General features: G+C 39.0%; 2 long non-coding RNA genes across 2 annotated transcripts in view; one reads left to right on the top strand and one right to left on the bottom strand.

Moving 5' to 3' along the window:
- Positions 1-2,136: 2,136 nt before the first annotated feature.
- LOC113472758 overlaps positions 2,137-4,770 on the top strand; it is a 9,653-nt gene continuing 7,019 nt past the window's right edge. Inside the window, exon 1 of the long non-coding RNA XR_003394946.1 lies at positions 2,137-2,225. This is a non-coding gene — a long non-coding RNA (uncharacterized LOC113472758). The remainder of the gene's footprint in view (positions 2,226-4,770) is intronic.
- The window catches only part of LOC113472757, a 19,400-nt gene continuing 16,783 nt past the window's right edge, over positions 2,154-4,770 (bottom strand). Inside the window, exon 2 of the long non-coding RNA XR_003394945.1 lies at positions 2,154-2,317. This is a non-coding gene — a long non-coding RNA (uncharacterized LOC113472757). The remainder of the gene's footprint in view (positions 2,318-4,770) is intronic.

Genomic DNA, 4,770 nt, shown 5'->3' with positions numbered 1-4,770 from the left:
GTGCTCACCTGTCCAGGTATCAATCACGCTCGACGTTGCTTAACTTTAGTGATACGTCAGGAATGTTTCTGCTCAAAGTTAGCCAAAGCGACTGACTTACTCTAGACTACTCAAGAGACTGTTCCTCAGTAATTATTGCACGAATCGTTAGTGAGATTTTCCACTTGGAGATAAAGCAGAGCTTTTTCCACAACTTTAGAAACCTTACCTTGAATGCCTCCAAAATTCGGGTTACTAAAAAACCTTACCTTGAATGCCTCCAAAATTCGGGTTACTAAAAAACCTTACCTTGAATGCCTCCAAAATTCGGGTTACTAAAAAACCTTACCTTGAATGCCTCCAAAATTCGGGTTACTAAAAAACCTTACCTTGAATGCCTCCAAAATGCGGGTTAAGAGAGTAACGACTGTTATCACTTGTTACTAGGACCACATTGCGTCAGTCCACTAGGCACATGACTTGGAGAGTAATCTAGGTTCATCATCAAAACAAATATGTCATCCATGCGATGCATTTCAGGACATCAGGAGACTTCTAGACATTGTAGTCACGTGGTAAACAAGCAATGATTAAATTTGTTGATGTTGTTGTTGTTGTTGTTGTTGTTGTTCTAATAGCAGCTAGTAGTTGATGCCGGTCATTCACAGTCAGACCTGGGTCTGACAGACCCAGGTCTGACAGACCCAGGTCTGTAGGTCTATCAGGCCGTTGGAAAGTGTCTAGTGGGAAAAGCTTCAGATCTAGATTTGTTAGATCGTCTGACAGACCCGTCGGAACGAGAGTTACGGGAAAAGCTTTAGACCACGGTCTCTCAAACCGTCTGACAAACCTAGGTCTTGAGATTTTTTCCGCCATGCGATGCATTTCAGGACATCAGGAGACTTCTAGACATTGTAGTCACGTGGTAAACAAGCAATTAGTAAAATTTGTTGTTGTTGTTGTTGTTGCTGTTGTTGTTCTAGTAGCAGCTAGTGGTTGATGCCGGTCATTCACAGTCAGACGGTCTGACAGACCCAGGTCTGTAGGTCTACAGTCCCCTGGGTTATGAGTCCAATGCCTTAGCAACTGAGCAACTTTACAACTGGACAGCATTATGCAGAAAAGAACCATCCATAAGGCAATTTCTATAATGGATTGTTCTTTTTCGCCTAATGCTGTCTAACTGGGACTTATCGTGGGCTTTTTCAAAATGATAAGTTATCTCTTTTCCTCATTTCAAGATAAATAACTAGCAAGAATACAAAACAAGTTCAATAAAAAGACTTCAAAGAATTAAATAAAATATTGTTAGGTAAATATTTTTTCCTATTCAATCGCGCCGGGAGGCGCGCGAACGTCAAGAGTTCGCAGCACCGCCCGGCCTATATTAACACGAAACAGAATTTCATCGTTTTTCGGCATTGCGTAAACAAGCAAAACGACCTGTCGAATGACCAGGTTGTAAAACCAAATTTACAGACATGTCATCGAATATGTACTGAGTTTTAGGATTGTCCTTCCTCTGACGCAATTAATATAAATATTATTTATATTTTATATCGCCGTTGGGATATGAACCACAGTCCCCTGGGTTATGAGTCTCATGCCTTAGCAACTGAGCAACTTCACAACTGGACAGCATTATGCAGAAAAGAACCATCCATAAGGCAATTCCTGTAATGGATGGTTCTTTTTCGCCTAATGCTGTCTAACTGGGACTTATCGTGGGCTTTTTCAAAATGATAGGTTAGGTTATCTCCTTTTCTCATTTCAAGATATATAACTAGCAAGAATACAAAACAAGTTCAAGAAGTTCAAACAAGTTCAAAACAAGAATACAAAAAATTAAATAAAATATTGTTAGGTAAATATTTTTGCATGTTAACATGAGCATACATGTTAACAAGAGCATAAATTCTATATTACACACATTTATTAAATACACAGTCTATTTGATGGAGGACAATATCTCTCACGGTCTGGGCGCCATAGTATTTGTCGTTCGGTACTTCCAACTCCCCGAATGAATCTTTCTCTATTCTCACCCCGTCTTTACCCATGGCAATAACTATTGAACCGCAAACTTACCCGTGATTTAGAACTAACTAAAGGCAACTCTTGTTGCAATATCTCTTATGATACAGAATTAATACTTGAAACAATAGAAATTAAAACTAGGTTAGGTAGAATACAAAAATTAGGTAACCAAGATTAGTACCATAAAGTTATACAACTTGAGCCAAGAGGTGGAGCTTTCCGCAGCGCCTAAACTTATACGTCCCGAATAAGTTTTGTCCCTATCTCGAATCGAGTCGGAACCATGCTTTTATCAAACAACCTAGTAGAGACGAATACGTATATGTAAGTGGGACGTATAAGTTTGCGCGCTACTTCAGAGCTCTGGCAACAACGCAAGGAGTTTTTCCACATTTATGACGTCAAGATTTGGCAACGCTCTCTACATTGTTGCCAGAGACCTCTTAAGACACCTATATCGTTGATTCAAAGTTATAATAGCGGCTCTAATTGTATGACTTCACGGTATTGTTTATAATACGTATTTTAGGAAATTAAGTCACTTTTTTTTAATTTTTACAGATGACAGAGAGCTAAGATCTTATGGAGTTTTTCCACATTTATGACGTCAAGATTTGGCAACGCTCTCTACATTGTTGCCAGAGACCTCTTAAGACACCTATATCGTTGATTAAAAGTTGATAGCGGCCCAAATTGTATGACTTTACGGTATTGTTTATAATACGTATTTTAGGAAATTAAGTCACTTTTTTGTATAAGTACAGATGACAGAGAGCTAAGATCTTAAATGGCAACGAAAAGAGGCTAAAAGCAGCTCAATATAGTCAGCAGCACGTGATGTGCTCACCTGTCCAGGTATCAATCACGCTCGACGTTGCTTAACTTTAGTGATACGTCAGGAGTGTTTCTGCTCAAAGTTCGCCAAAGCAACTGGCTTACTCTAGACAACTCAAGAGACTATTCCTCAGTAATTATTGCACGAATCGTTAGTGAGATTTTCCACTTAGAGATAAAGCAGAGCTTTTTCCACAGCTTTATTGGACATCACAGCATTACTAAGTGCCTCCTTTGCAATCAATTTCCACATTTCAATAACCTTTTTACACTGGTAATGCCGCCACTGGTCGCTACTCGATTAAAGTACTCAATTGTTGTCAAGAGGCTGAGTGGACTCCGAACTCCAAGCACGGAGCCTCAAAAAACATCGACCAAGCCGGGAATCGAACCCGGGAGCTCGGGCGTCCCCAATGTGATAATCACTAGGCCACGGAGGCTGCTCATTTCCCCATTCTCGACTATTACACCATATTTTCATTATGAAACTTCTACAAGGAAAATACGCCTGTAGCACGCTGGTCAGATATTATAATTTATGTCAGTCTTGGTCCAAATAAATCTGAGAGCAGGAGCTCTCCGCTCTGCTTAGTTTTTCCTTTGAAATTGCGTTATCAATAAATTTAGGCCATAGAAGTCTACGATGACTACTCAGGGAAATACTATACGCCTTTGGTAACGGGTAGACAGTGTTGATTTTCTATCGATTAATCGATTTTTCCGAGACCTAGTAGACACCGAAACAAGACGCATTTACACCGGCGAATTTTCCACCTTGCTTCCCACGATGGAAATCTTGCTTCCCGGTTTCCCGTTGAATACAATAGGTGTGTTAACATCAGCATAGTCATCCAGATCTTCTGAATTACTCAACAGGTGATTCTCTACGTCTGATTTAGATCTGCTGAGCCACCATCTGAAATCATTTCGATAGATTAGTACGAGGTTGAATGGTAGAGATTTGTCTTTGGCAATAATTTCACCCTTTGACTGAGTTAGGTTCGGGGCCACAAAGTGAGTTTCAACTCCGTGTAAGTTTAACTTTCAGTAGAAATCTTACGTGTTCTTGAGAGTTTATTGCAACGGTCGTTACATTAATTAGACTTACTTTTTTTTAAAGAGGTTTGACAGAGGGAACTGTAACTGCTATGGTCTTATCGTCCCGAAATCGAAGAGAGAAGGAAGACAGGATAAGAGAAAGCCAGCCGTTCCGAGAACGAACATTATCCCATCAGGATAAAATCCGCCCCGGGCGGGAATCGAACCCGCGGCCTAGCGCTTACAAGGCAGACGCACTACCAACCAAGCTAACTAGGCTGGCAACTTGCATTAGATAAGGTAATACAAAAATAAAAGAAGTAATAGGGTAGTAATTGGAGAAGTATCAGAATCAGAACAAAGGAAGAGACAAACATCAGAAAGCAAATCTAATTCTTACATAATTGTTTAATATAATACATAACAATGAGTGTATTGAATTCATTATAGGTACATAGGAATGGAGGATATATTCATAGATACAATGAGAAAATCTATATCTTAGGATGTATAATAAACTAAAATAACAGACATTCGTTTCGAAGAAGATCAACAACAAATTAAATTAAAAAAACACAAGTATATTGGTTAGATTGGAACTGAAAGTCAAAAAAAAAAAAAGGTGATTGATGAAATCTCGACTTATCTCTTGCTGTCTAAACCATCCATGATAAAAAGGCTAAAAAAAAAAAAAAAAAAGCTCGACTAAGAATGGTAGTATCAATTTACATATTTTTATTTGAACCCGGCATTCTGGCCCCCCTGTTGTTCACTCAAATTTTGAGAGCAAGTTCAAATTGAGCGAGCTAAGGTCGTTAGGTTTTTCTCTCTTTTTTTTTTTTTTCTTATCGATTAAGTCTAACCGAATTAGACTTTCCAATT

Source organism: Diaphorina citri, unplaced genomic scaffold, assembly GCF_000475195.1.
Source record: "Diaphorina citri unplaced genomic scaffold, Diaci psyllid genome assembly version 1.1 scaffold7999, whole genome shotgun sequence".
Lineage (NCBI taxonomy): Eukaryota > Metazoa > Arthropoda > Insecta > Hemiptera > Psyllidae > Diaphorina > Diaphorina citri.
Note: the sequence above shows the minus strand (reverse complement) of the source record. Positions and strands in the feature narration are given on the sequence as shown.